Raw genomic sequence first — 15,245 nt, 5'->3', positions numbered from 1 at the left:
TGCAAAGAATAATTTTGATATCATATATTTGGATCTTAGAAAGGCTTTTGATACTGTTGCATATGGAAGACTGCTGCACAAATTGGAAAAGTGTGGCATTGGAGGCAAATTGCTGCTATGGATAAAGGGATAGTTGAGTGGGAGAAGACAGAGAGTGGTAATCAATGTGCACTGCTCTTCGTGGACTGTTATTAATGGAGTTACCCAAAGTTCAGTGTTGGGTCCATTATTGTTTTCTGTATTTATAAATTTTTTTTTTTTTTTTTTTATGAAAACCCCAAACAAGAAAGGTATCAAAACCTATAGTACTTAGTACCGTGCATGGGTTGAAGGATAAGTATGGGGGGAGGGGGGATGCCGGAAACTTTGCTCTAGAGACTAAACATGGGTTTCACCACTTCAAGCCTCCAATAAGCAAAGTGGGGGTATTTCACCAGTTGATGAAAGTCATCTACCACCTGAAAAATGATATTGATGATGGTATATCAGGCTTAATTTCCAAGTTTGCGGACGATACAAAGGTTGGCAGAGTTGTTAATGACACTAATGACAGTACGCTGCTGCAACAGTATCTAGAAAAGTTAAGCAGATGGGCTGAGAGGTGGCAACTGAAGTTTCACATTGACAAATGTAAAGTGCTGCATATGGGAAGCAGTAACCCCAGAGTAACATATCAGCTGTGCGGTACTACACTGAACAGTGGTAGAGAATGAAAAGGACCTGGGGTAATTGTGCAGGCAGATATAACATTTTCTGAGCAGTACAGACGGTCTGCAAGAGTAGCTCATGGTGTCTTGTCAATGATATATAGGAATTTTTCTAGCAGGGATAAGGAGGTGATTATCCCCTTGTATAAGGCACTGGTCAGGCCACACTTTATACAGGAGTACTATATACAGGTCTGGAGGCCTCATTTTAAGAAGGATGTAGAGCTGCTGGAACAAGTACAGAGGACAACAACATTAGTGAATGGAACAAAGGATTGCTCTTACGAAGAAAGGCTTAAGTTTTGCAAATTACAGTGTCTGGAGACTAGGCACCCGCAAGGTGATCTGATTAAAGTGTATAAAGCCTTGAATGATTTAAACATGTTCAATGCTGATGAGATTCTTCTTCTTGCTCAGAATAATCGCCTGAGAGGACATAAATTCAAATTGAGGAAAGATAGTTGTAGGATAGATGTGTGGAAGTTTGCCTTTAGCCAGCAGGTGGTTGATTGTTGGAACAAACTTCCATCTGTCACAGAAGTTGATAGCTTAAATAGATTCAAGGCAGAACTAGACAAACATTTGGAGTGAGTGGATGGGTGAAATGAGAAGGGGTTTTTTTTTTTTTTTTTTTTTTGGCTGATGCTATATAAGCTTGCTTTCTTGCATCATGTGCCGTTACTAATGCTAATAAACACCCTGAGACTGAGGCAGTCTGGAGGGTGTACTCATAAGTAAATTTCAGCCCACTCATGAACTCCGATAATCTGCTTTTAATGAGAAAAAACTAATCAATACATCGTTATCAACTTCTACTGCCACTACCAAAAACACACACCATCTGTTTACCGAGAATGCAAGGAGAAACTGCGGTAGTGGGAAACAATTTTACCCTTAAATTTTCCCAAAGTTTCCCGTGGTTCTCGTATTGGCTTTTTTTGCTTTCGTCATAATAACTAAATTAATTTAATATAATGCAAAAGCTTCATTCTTAAACAATATAATAAGAGTACTCTATTTCTAATTTTGCAGTCACTAAAGAAACAGAGAAGAATACTAAATTCTATTAAGAATTTGCATTGGTGAAGTGTTTTTAACTTAAACTATTAGGAAGAAGGTTGGTATTTTCAGCTTATTTTGAAAACTGATTTTAAAAAGCCATTACAAAACCATTAAAATATACATATAAGAAATACTATATTGTTTAAAGATATTTTAGTAGCTTGCTAATAACAGACATTGATGCTGTGCAATATAATAGTTGATAATGTCTTTAATCTACTGTGCAATCTTAAGAGATCATTTTGATTCCAATGTTTTTATGATCACTAGCATTCAAACTATTCTGTTTACCCCATGCTCTCCAAGGTGACTTTATTTTCCTACACTTTTCCTATTAAAAATTGGATAAATCCATTGAATTGGATTAAAATAACAAATAACATATAAAGATGCAAGCACTTTTACAAGTTTATGAATAACCACCAACAGCTAATTGCAATATTGTGTGTGTGTGTGTGTCTGTTTACTTTTATTTTTTTCGATGTTACTGTGGCAGTGCCATGGTTCAATGGCACTGGCTCGTGGTCAGAAACTCAGAAGTACTAAACTTCTTTGGGTCTGAACATTTGTGGGTAGGGTAAGACCAGAATTTGTGACCTTTTATTCATTAAATGCTACATTTAAAACTAAAACAATGGATTATGGGACAGGTATATTTTTTAGTTTTTATGTGCTGTACCAGTAGCAGTATCATGGGTGGGAAATGTATTCAGTAAATGTCTTCAAGGTCAACCATATGTCAAAATCAATTAACAATGTTAGGAGTACTGGCACTTAAAGCTCATGTAGGCAAAATATCTGATTTTCATAGTGTCACTGAACTGTTTGGTAGATGTAATAACCACAAAGCAATATAAATCATACAATATGGATTTGAATTTTGCATAATCTGCTGAATTCAGACTTAATTTTCAATAAACCTGTAAAAAGAATGGTTACATGTCTAGTTTTATTGTGCTATGCTAATATAATTGTTGGTGTTTTAGTATTAATAATAATAATCCCAATAATAATAAAATATTTTATGCAAATCATGATTTCATAAAATGACAAGCTTGCAGTTCTTCATTATTTACATTACTTGTAACAGAAAGATTTACAATCAGACAATCTAAATAAATATTAATATGAATAACAATAATAATTGTATTATTGACATTTATCTGGAGGTAACTGTGCAATATAAGAACTTTCAGGCATTTTAGTAGCTATATAGACATAATATAGCCACTAATGTTCATAACAGCTCTCATATTTAGGTGGCATCAGATTAAGAGAAACTGGCATAAACCCACCCTCAAATGCAACTGCACAACCCATCATTCTTCAATGTCACACTAAATCAGATATTTAAAAACTAAAACTCCACTTAAATTATAATATATGTATAAACTATGTGTATATAAATATATGTGTGTGAAATATGAAAACGAAGAAGTGGAAGGGAAAAAAAAAAAAAAAAAAATAGAAAAACAGTACGTGTACCTGAATGCGCCAAGCAGCAAAACAGGATACATGTATATAAATAAGTGTTACAAACGAAAGTAAAATAAAATAAAAATAAAAATAAATATAGATGGAGAAGTTATTAATCACAAAATGCCAAGCCTAGTTGAAGAGAAAAAAAGAGAGAAAGAATTACCTCTTTCTCTGATGAAATATCTGATCTATGTACCAATTTTTAATTTTTAAATTTTTTTATAATTTTTAAAATTTTTAATTCTTTAATTTTTATTTTTGAATTTTATAATTTTTATCTCAATTACCCTCCCCTCTTTTTCTTTCAGCTTTTGTACATATGATTAGACTGTTAATTTGGCATTAATTCAGACCTAATTCTACTTAATGATTTTTTTTTTTATAGGTTCTTAACATTCTTTCTCTCTTTTTTTCTCATCAACTAGGCTTGGCATTTTGCGATTAATAACTTCTCCAACTATATTTATTTTTATTTTATTTTACTTTCATATGTAACACATATATATATATATATACACACAATTGTACAAAGGGTACTAGGAAAGTTTTGCAATACAGCTTTGTTTATTTAATTTTTTCAAAGTAATTTCCTCTACATTCAATACACCTCTCCATCCTCCGAAACCAATCTTTAAACCAGTTCTGCCAAGTTTCACTAGGGAGTAAAGCACACTCGTTGTCCCAAGCCCATAGAAGGTCCTCATCACTGGAAAACCACCTCCCTTTTAGCTTCATTTTCACATGTGGGAACAGTGCAAAGTCGCAGGGAGCAAGGTCTGGACTGTAGGGAGGGTGCTCAAGAAGTTTCAGTCCTGTCGTGGTCAAATATTCGGTGCAGGCTTTGGCGCGGTGAGCTGGAGCATTATCGTGATGGAGGTACCAGGTGTCCATTCTTGACTTTGGCCGCAGGTTCTTCATAGATCCAATGACTTTAGGCAGGCATTGTTCAGTATACCACTTAGCTGTGACTGTCTTCTGCATGTCCAAAACGACACGTTCCACAATTCCATTCTTTACAGATCGGGATTTTCTGACAATTACGGGTGTGTCGTCATCATCAAAGACCCAAACTTTGTTTTGAGCCTTGGTCGGCAGATCGTAATAGTACAGCCAAGTCTCGTCACCTGTCACGATGTTGTTCACATACCGAGACTGTCCCTTATCAAACTTTTTTAACATCTCCCGGCACCAAGTCACACGTCGTGTCATCTGCTCTTCAGTCAGTTGATGCGGCACCCAGAGAGAACAAAGTTTCTTCACGTGCAAATGATCTTGCAGAATCGAACGAATTGCTGGTGCATTTAGGCCCAAAGTATCCTCTATCTGTTGGTAGGTCACTCGCCTGTTTTCGTCAAGCATTTTCCACACAGCAGTAACGTTTTCCTCCGTAACTGACGTTCGTGGCCTTCCCGGCCTCTCAGAATCCTCCAGAGTGAAATTTCCCCTTTGGAATTCTCTATACCACCTGAATATCATTGTACGATGTGGACAATCATCATCTAGTGCAAGAGTAATTTCTTCTAAGCACTGGTCTATGGTTAAACCACGCACAAAATTATACCGCAAAACTGTCCTTATCTCATTTCGTGACCACGATGCCATCGCAAGCACTTTACACTCTCACTACTAATGAATAACTGAGCCCATTGACTTGGCGCGGCGGCTACTATGCACATATGAACATGTCTCAACATGCAGCAACAAGCAGCTTCCTGTGATTCATTGTTGCGTCATATTGCAAAACTTTCCTAGTACCCTTTGTATGTATGCTTGTACAAATGTTTGTGTGCATACGAACACACACTAACTCTAAGGCAGTACATCCAGTCAATATGGGTGAATAGGACAATTTTGAATCAGCTTGACATGACATAAACAATGGGAAAATGAAAATGTATGTTATAAGCCTAATGGCTTTGATGAGTATAACAAACAACTATACAGAGAAATAGAGTTGGCCAGAAAATCAGAATGTCTTATAATGGGAGATTTTAACTTTCCAGATATTGACTGGAACTTTAAAATTGTTTAGAGAAGCAAACAGAGGGAATAATACTCTTGATCTGGTTATCAGCAGTGAATATTCATGCATAAGAATCTGCAGGTGGAAGTGATGTAAAGATGTAACTATCATCAAAGGTAAATGGAAAGGTTTCTGCTTTCATAAAGGTGACTACAGTGATCTCAGACAATTCTTAAATTCTATACAGTGGATCCAACTGATAATATTACCATCAGCCAGTTCTAAATAGGGAGCATTCAATGAATTAATCATGAAAGCTACTAGGCTTTCCATACCAACTAAAAACTACTGTTCAAGGTTTAGACCTAACTGGAGGTCAAATGAGACTAGTGGCACAGAAGAAAAATGCATGGGATACATATAAATTGTCATATGACACAGAAGCCCATGGTAGCTTTAAACTAATCAAGTCACAAAACAGGTTAGGCAAGCAGAGCCACATTACAAGAAATCTTTGACAAAGAATGCAAAGAAAAACAGCAAAAGACTTATTTATTCATGTAAACACTAGAAGAAAAGGGATGACTCAAATTAGTCCACTGATGTTGACAGTTAACTGTGGATGATCTTGCTCATGTTGCTGACAAACTGAATAAGTATTTTATATCTACATTCATGGATAAGGAATTCTTTGGGGAAGATGATGCCAGAAGTTTATCAAACTCTAACAGAGAACTAAATGCTTTTGTGAAAGATGAGAAGAAAGCGGAAGAGAAATCATTGATGTTAAGTTAAACATAAGAAAGGCAACAAAGGAGGTAAGTAAACCCTTATCCATAATTATGGGAGCATCCTTGGATTCAGGATAGGTCCCAATGAACTGGAGATGTGCAAATGTATCCCCAATTCACAAAGGGGTGATCAAAAGGAGAGACTGCCTCTACAAGGATAGGATACGCTTAAATAGAAAGGATGCAAGAATATTTGCGATGCTATCGAGGCAGCGTTAGGTGGATCGGAAAACTGCTAGCTTTGGGAGATTCACAGACGAAAAGATCAACAGTAAGCAGAGGCAAAAGTGATTCTTGCACTGCTTCTACTGGAATTAGCAGCAGCAGCCTAGAGGGCAAGTTGCTGTGGCTTTCAAGAACAGCTAGGAGTCAGCATGGAACAAGTAAACAAGTGGGCTGTGTTCAGGTAATAAAGAGTAAGAATAGGTGCATGTAAACTTGCATGTACACCAATGCTAGGAGTATAGTAAATAAATTTGATGAATTTGAAGTGCTGATCAAAACATCAAAGGCAGATATTGTTGGGATATCAGAGACAAGGTGTCACACAGATATAAGCAGTGCAGAATTGGAATTTGGGGAATACAATGTGTACAGAAAAGATAGACAGGGTAGGAAGGGAGGAAAGGTTATGCTGTTAGTTAAGAAACACATAAAATCTAAGGAAGTGCATCCAGTTGACATTGGTGGACAGTGCAATGCTGAGTCAATTTGCTGTGACATAAGCACTGGGAAAGGGAAAATGAGAGTAGGAGTTTGTTACAGGCATAATGACTCTGATGACTACGATGAACAATTGTGCAAAGAAATAGTGCCCCAGTAAATCAAAATGTCTTGTAATGGAGGATTTTACCTTTCCAGATATTGACTGGAACTTGTGGATTAGTCACTCGCACTCCAGCAAGACTTTTGTGAATTTATTGGAGGACTGTTTTCTACAGCAACATGTTGAAGGGGCCACCAGAGGGAGTAATACTTTTGGTCTGATTATCAGCAGTTATTATTCATGCATTCAGAATTTGCAGATAAAGGAATCACTAAGTGACAGTGATTACAGTGTACTGATGTGGGATTTTCTTAAAGATGTAACTACCATCAAGGGTAGTAGTAATAGTAGTGGCATGTGATGCAAGAAAGCAAGTGTATGAGCTTATGCAGCATCAGCCAAAAAAAAAAAAAAAAAAAAAAAAAATCACCCTTCCTTCCAAATGCCTGTCCAGTTCCTCCTTAAATTTATTCAACCTATCAACTTCCACAACGACAGATGGAAGTTTGTTCCAGCAATTAACCACACGCTGGCTAAAGGCAAATTTCCGCACATCTATTCTACATCTGTCCTTTCTTAATTTGAATTTATGCTCCCTTAGGTTCGTAATCTGAACAAGTGGAAGGATCCCATCAGAATTCAGCGTGCTGAACCCATTTAAGGCCTTATATACCTCAATCAGATCACCGCACAGGTGCCTAGCCTCCAGCCACTGCAATTTGCAGAACTTAAGCCTCTCTTAATAAGAGGATCCCTTCATTCCCCTCACCAATCTTGTTGTCCTTCTCTGTACACGCTCAAGTAAATCTACATCCTTCCTAAAATGAGGCCTCCAGACCTGTACACAGTACTCAAGGCGTGGCCTGACCATTGCCTTATACAGAGGGATAATCACCTCCTTTTCCCTGCTAGCAAAATTCCTATATATCATTGACAAAACCCCATGACCTGCCCTGGCAGCCTGTCTGCATTGCTCAGAAAACTTCATATCTGACTGCACAATTACTCCCAGGTCTTTTTAATTTTCTACCACGTTAAGTGTAATACCACACAGTTGGTACGTTTCTCTGGAGTTACTTCTACCCATATGCAGTACTTTGCATTTGTCAAGGTTAAACTTCAGTTGCCACTTCTTAGCCCATCTACCCAAATTATCCAGATCCTGTTGCAGTAGCACACTGCCATTACTGTCATTAACAACCCTGCCAACCTTTGTATCATCTGCAAACTTCGACATTAAGCCTGATATGCCTTCATCAATATCATTGATAAATATACAAAACAGTGGACCTAACACCGAACCCTGTGGGACCCCACTAATAACATTAGTCCAAGAAGAGCAGCACCCATTGATTATCACCCTCTGTCTTCTCCCACTTAACCATCCTTTTATCCATTGTAGCAACTTACCCTTAATACCATTCTGCTCCAATTTGTACAATAGTCTTCCATGCGCAACAGTGTCAAAAGCTTTCCTGAAATCCAAATATATGATATCAAAATTATTTTTTGCATTCAAAAATTATTTTTTGCATCCAGTTCCTTTGTAACCACATCATAATATCCTATCAAATTTGTCAGACAAGACTTTCCCTTAACAAACCCATGCTGTGTCTGAATTATTACTGCAGTCTTGTCTAGATGATCTTGCAATGCAGCTTTAACCAGAGACTCCATTATTTTACCAGGAACAGAAGTTAAACTAACTGGTCTGTAATTACTTGTGTCACCCTTCGATCCCCCTTTGTGAATTGGGGATACATTTGCACATCTCCAGTACGTGGGAACCTCCCGAGTCCAAGGACGCTCTCATAATTATGGCTAAGGGTTTGCTTAGTTGCTTTGTCGCCTCCTTTAATATAACTGGATAGATCCCATCCACCCCAGGTGCTTTCCTTATGTTTAACTTCAACAATTTCTCCTCCACTTTGCTTTCAGCTATTACAAAATCATTAAGTATCCTGCTACAATTTGATAACCTTCTGTCATTTTCAAACCTTAATAATTCCTCACGTGTGAATGTAGACGCAAAATACTCATTCAGTTTGTTTGCTATCTGAGCAGGATCATCAACAGTCGAACCATCGATGTCAAGTGGACCAATCAGATTCATCCCTTTCCTTTTAGAGTTTATATAAGTAAAGAAATCCTTGCTGTTTTTCTTAGCATCTTTTGCCAAGGATTTCTTGTAATCTGCCTTCGCCTGCCGAACCTCCTTTGTGACCTGATTACAGATTAACTTTTATCTGCCATAGGCTTCTGAGTCGCTTGATAATTTATATGCATCCCATGCATTTTTCTTCTCTGTTACGAGTCTCATTAGTTTTTGACAACCATTTAGGCCTAAACCTTGAACAATATTTCTTAATAGGTATGAACCTTTTAGTAGCTTCCACGATTAATTCCTTGAATGCTTCCCACTTAGAATTTACTGTTGATAACATCGTCAGTTGATCCCACTGTACAGAATTTAAAAACTGTCGGAGACCACTGTACTCGCCTTTACGGAAGCAAAAACCCTTTCCTTTACCCCTGATGGTAATTAAATCTTTAATTTACCTGATGGTAATTAAAGATTTAATTACCATCAGGGTAAAGGGATTGGTTTTTGCTTTTGTAAAGGTGGCTACAGTGGTCTCAGACAGTTTTTAAATTCTATACAGTAGAAACAACTAATGATGTTAAAAACAGCGAATTCTAAATGGGAAGCCTTCAAGGAAATAATCTTGGAAGCTACCAGATAAGGATGGCCCAGGTGGGCCATCCTTATCTGGTAGGATGGCCCACCATCCTACCAGACTTTTCATACCAACTAAGAAATACTGTAGAAGATTTATAACTAAATGGATGTCAGATGAACTTTTGAGGCTCGTGGCAGAGAAGAAAAATGCATGGGATGCATATAAATTATAAGGTGACACAGAAGCCTATGGCAGGTATAAACTAGTCTGTAATCAAGTCACAAAGGAGGTTAGGCAAGCGAAGGCTGATTATGAGAAATCCTTGGCAAAGGATGCAAAGAAAAACAACAAAGACTTCTTTACTTATGTAAACTCTAGAAGGAAGGGGACGAATCAGATTGGTCTACCTGATAGTGATGCTTTGACTGTTGATGATCCTGTTCAGATAGCTGACAAACTGAATGAGTATTTTGCATCTACATTCACACATGAGGAATTCTGTAAGGAAGAGGAGGACAGAAGTATACTAAACTCTAACATTCAGCTAAATGATTTTGTAATAAGTGAGAGCAAAGTGGAAGAGAAATTGTTGAAGTTAAACATAAAAAAGTCACATGGGGCAGTTGGAATCTATCCAGTTATATTGGAGGCAGTGAGGGAAGTAGCAAACCCTTAGCCATAATTATGAGAGCATCCTTAGATTCAGGAAAGGACCCCATGTACTGGAGATGTGCAAATGTATCCCCAATTCACAAAGGGTGACACAAATAATTATAGACTTGCTAGTTTAGCTTCTATTCTTGGTAAAACAATGGAGTCACTGGTTTAAGAAGCATTGCAGGATCATCTAGAGAAGATTGCAGTAATAGTTCAGACACAACATGGGTTTGTTAAGGGGAAGTAGAAATAGCTGCAAGGTGACCTCCCTCTCTGTGCAGGCATTCTCTAATCTTCCACACATTTGCCCTTGATGCCGTGCAGCATTTCCAAAGGAATTGTCGGAATTTCTACACAAATTGTTTTTTTTTTTTTTTTTTTTTTTTATAAGTTGCAAGCAGAAACAATTATCTTATTAGGCTACATCTATCAAGTTGTTCAAATGATGTAACTTACTCTAGGAGGTCCCTGCGGCAAATGATCTTGGCTTCCTTCAGGTGGATAGGGTTGGGCCCCACCTGGGCCATTCATAGTACGGTTTCTTTTTCCACTGAGCAGCCACCATACTGCAATCAATTAAACCCATCCTCAAACCCACTAGAATGTGAATCCTCGGATATTAATGGGTCAGTCAACTGTCTGTCCACCCAAATGAGTATTATTTTAAACTAGTTAGCTACCTGATTGCCACACAATTATCTCTGTTGGTGACATCCGTCATTGTGCCATCATAAAAGAATCCTATGTATAGCATTACTGTTGACTTTCTTGTCTGACCAATTTGATTAGATACTACAATGTGGTCACAAAGGAACTGGATGCAAATTATAATTTTGATATCACATACTTTAATTTCACCCTCCGTAGCCGAGTGGTCAGGAGCGGGAGTGCAGTAGCATACGCTCTTTGAGTAGACCGGGGTTCAAGCCCCTGGCTGCTAAATATGGTTGATCTGCCAACCCGCACTGGACCAGCGTGGCAGATTATGGTCCATTTCCCTTAGCTTGAATTGTTGAGGAGGCTTCCATCCTGCAGTGGGTTGATAATGGCTGCAGTTTTACTTTAATTTCAGGAAAGCTTTTGATACCGCTGCCCATGGAAGACTACTGTACAAATTGGAGCAGTATGGAATTAAGGGCAATTTGCTACAATGGATAAAAGGGTAGTTAAGTGGGAGAAGACAGAGAGTGGTAATTAATAGGCACTGCTCTTTGTAGACTAATATTACTAGTGGTGTCCCACAGTGTTCGGGGTTGAGTCCATTGTTTTGTATATTTATCAATGATATTGATGAAGGTATATCAGGCTTAATGTCCAAGTTTTCAAATGATACAAAGGTTGGCAGGGTTGTTAATAACAGTAATGACTGTATGCTGCTCTGGATCTGGAAAAGTTGGAAAGATGGGCTGAGAAGTGGCAACTGAAGTTTAACATTGACAAATGCAAAGTATGGAAAATGGGTAGCAGTAACACCAGAGAAATGTACCAACTGAGTGGTGTTACACTCAGGGCAGTGGAGAATTAAAGAGACCTGGGGGTAAATGTGCAGTCAGATATGAAGTTTTCTGAGCAGAGTAGACAGGCGGCCAAAGTAGGTCATGGGGTCTTGTCAATAATATACAGGAATTTTGCAAGTAGGGATAAGGAGGTGATTATGCCCTTGTATAAGGCAATAGTCAGGCCACACCTTGAGGCTTGCATACAGGTCTGGAGGCCTCATTTTAGAAAGGATGTGGAGTTGCTAGAATGAGTACAGAGAAGGGCAACAAGACTGGAGAAGGGAACAAAGGGGTGCTCTTATGAAGAAAGGCTTAAGTTGTGCAAATTGCAGTTTCTGGAGAATAGGCACCTGGGAGGCAATCTGTTTGAGGTGTACAAGGCCTGGAACAGTTTGAGCAGGCTCAATGCTGATGGGATTCTTCCACTTGCTCAGATTACAAACCTGAGGGGGCATAGATTCAAACTGAGGAAAAACAGTTGAATAGATGTGCGGAAGTTTGCCTTTAGGAATCGGGTTGTTGATTGCTAAGGCGCCTCCGTAGCCAGGTGGGCAGGAGCAGCAGTGCGTCGCACACGCTTCTTGATTAGACCGGGGTTCGTGCCCACCAAATACAGAGGATGTGGAAAGGTCAAGGAATGACCACCGCATATGGCCTTAGTTGCTAATGCTCCTAAAAAACCAAATAACAAATAGTTGATTGCTGGAACAAACTTCCATCTGTTGTTGTGGAAGTTGATAGCTTAAATAAATTCAAGGCAGAAATAGACAAACATTTTGGAATGAATGGATCAGTGAAATGAGAAGGGTGATGCTGTATAAGCTTGCTTTCTTGCATCATGCTTCTACTAATGTTAATGCTAAATCCCCATCTGTTCATCTTTCTAGGTCTTGTTCAGAGGTGGACTGGGTTAAAAATTCATACTGGGGAAAACTTTCAGCAGCCTCATACTAGTGTTTATGGCCAAAGTCACACCAGCCTCCTGGTAAGTTTTATGGTCAGTCCACATCTGGTCTTGTTGCAGCTACACATAAATTATTGAAGCTAAACTTAAAAAAGGGAGTGGAGTGGATGGAATATATTCAGTTATATTTAGGAAGGCAGCAATGAGGTAGAATCTTTCTAAAAGAACTAAATATAAAATCACATGAAAATCCATCCTCTGCGCATTGAGGCGTTACACGTGGATAGATAGATAGGTGTATGTGATGAAGACAGTAGGTGCTTATATCTATATACTGGGTGGTTATAAAATAAGTTTCCCTATTCAGGAGAATCCAGTGTCAAAACAATTATAGACAACACTGTGAAAATAGGTGAGTATGGGGACGCGATTTGTAGAAGAAAAAAAATCAGTTCAAATTTCTGTAAGGTGTATGGTACTGTGTATGGTACCGTACACAGTACCATACACCTTACGGGGCCATGAGGTGTAGACTCTTCAAAGAAAAATGGTTTGATTATGAACTCTGCTGTGAATCCACACCATACTGTAACGTGTAGACTTTCATGCACAACAGATGGACGAGAAGTTCCCTATATTTCGCAGTTTTGTGCATTTACAGCCCCATGAAGAGTGAAATGTGCCTCATCAGACCACAAGATCATTCGAGCCTATGTACTGTCAAGTTCCGTATGAGCCAGAAATCATACAGCAAAGTCTATTCATTGTTGCTGATCACAAGACTTTAGTTCTTGCACTACATGAATCTTATATGGGAAATAGTGTAAAATAATTCAAAGCACTTTACATACAGTAGACCAAGGAAGGTTCAAGTCTCTTGACACACCTCTGGCACTGCTGGCTGGTAGTGTTTCGCATTCTGACCATTTCAAAAGCCACTTCATCCACGAATGCATTGATTCGTGTCATCAATCACCCTGCCAAACTTTGTATCATCTGCAAACTTTCACATTAAGCTTGATATGCCTACATCAACACTGTTTATAGTTACTTTTTTGCTGAATCAGGTCATTTAGACTCACACTCTTGCATATATTTGGTCATGAATGACCAAATATATGCAAGAGCGTAAAATTTGCAAAGGGATTATATGGGATTTTCATACATATATGGGATTATATGTATGAAAGGAATCAGTTGTTAAAATTTTCATGTTTCCAGAAATCAAATTTTGTATTTCCCACCAGTAAAAATAATTCTTTGCATACCATTATTCATATAAATGGCACCAAATATTGAGATTTCATGAATTATAAATAGTTGCAAAAATGTTTTTAAATTTAATTTTCTATCAGAATTTCGCATGGAAACTTCTTTTCCGTTGTTTATTTTATGCATGTACATAAATACAAAAGTTGGGATAAAGATGGATCAATGTGCTGTATATACATTTCTTCAACGAGGCTAACACCTAAAGTGTATATGTGATTTCAAAATTAGTCTGTTGTAGACTTCCTTATATGGAGAAGGAAGAAAAGTCAAGTTATTGTAAACAACACAGAAACATCCATATACCTTTGCACCATCCTGAAACTGGGGAATAACGCCTTTCCCTGCGTGAATTATTTCTTTGGAAGCACCTTTAACACCAGCAACAACTGAAGGTACCATACCGCATCGAAGTGCATTATTTGCATGCGAAAATCAGAACGGCCAACTCGAACCTATACATGAGCAGAAGACAAGAATTTTAAAAAATAGAAAAATTTAAGAAAAATTCCAGAATGTGTAAAAAAAAAATAATAATAATAAATAAAAAAAAAATATATATATATATATATAAATTAGTAAACAAACAAACATATTCTTCCTCTCCACCTCAGCTCCGTTTCTCTTCATTGTAGGGATAATGAAGATAATCAGATTTTCATCCAGGAAAATCGAGCGATCGAATTCTCAAGATAAAATAGGAACAAAACGTATCGGAAGTATTAAAATTGGGACAAATCCGAAATCTAGATATAAAAGCAAGGGTGATGTAGTACAGTGGCGTAGCTACCATGTAGACAGGCAAGGCAATTTCCTCGGGGACCGGGCCCTTTAGGGGCCCGGCGTCTTTGGCTGTCTCCTGTTTTTGCAATTTTCATTAATTAATTGGGCCCGAACATGTTTTTTGCCTCCGGACCCGAAAAAGGTAGCTACGCTACTGACGTAGTAATTTTCACTGACTGAATTTCTGAAATGTTCCAATATTATAACCCTAATATTATTTCATACAACAGTAAGCAAAAAAAGGTCTACAGTTTCATTTTTGGTTCAAGTAAAATTATCAAAAAAAAAATCCTAATCCCGTTACAGTTACGATGTTTATATAAGAAAAAATTAAATATAGGAACCAAAAAAATCAAAATAAATTTTTCATTTAAAAAATACCAGAATTCCAATATTTAATTAATTAAATAGTTATATTTAATTAATTAATATTCCAATTTAATATTATATTTAATTTTATATTTAATTTAATTAATATTCCAATATTTAATTAATTAAATAGTCATCACGTTTACCTTAGCTTGTAACACAGTTGATATAATCACAGTACCTAGCACATTATGTACATTATGTTTGGGGGTCAGCGCCACAGGTGGTTTCCCACAGCTGTGCCTTTAGTACTCTTGTGAGGATAACAGTACTTTGTAAATGTCAGAAGTATGTGGAGTGTGACTTTATGTAGAT

The 15,245-nt window shown here is 37.6% G+C and overlaps 1 protein-coding gene across 2 annotated transcripts in view; it reads right to left on the bottom strand.

Moving 5' to 3' along the window:
* The window catches only part of LOC150080547 (AH receptor-interacting protein-like), an 84,255-nt gene extending 70,045 nt beyond the window's left edge, over nt 1–14,210 (bottom strand). For both annotated transcript variants that reach the window (XM_090381077.1, XM_090381076.1), the window contains exon 1: nt 14,085–14,210. The gene's annotated coding sequence lies outside the window, so the exon portion shown is untranslated. The remainder of the gene's footprint in view (nt 1–14,084) is intronic.
* Between the last annotated feature and the right edge of the window lie 1,035 nt (nt 14,211–15,245).

The sequence above is a fragment of the Mastigoproctus giganteus genome, chromosome 9 (genome assembly GCF_048544385.1).
Source record: "Mastigoproctus giganteus isolate SK-2022 chromosome 9, ASM4854438v1, whole genome shotgun sequence".
Lineage (NCBI taxonomy): Eukaryota > Metazoa > Arthropoda > Arachnida > Uropygi > Thelyphonidae > Mastigoproctus > Mastigoproctus giganteus.
This window is presented reverse-complemented; position numbering and strand designations above follow the sequence as displayed.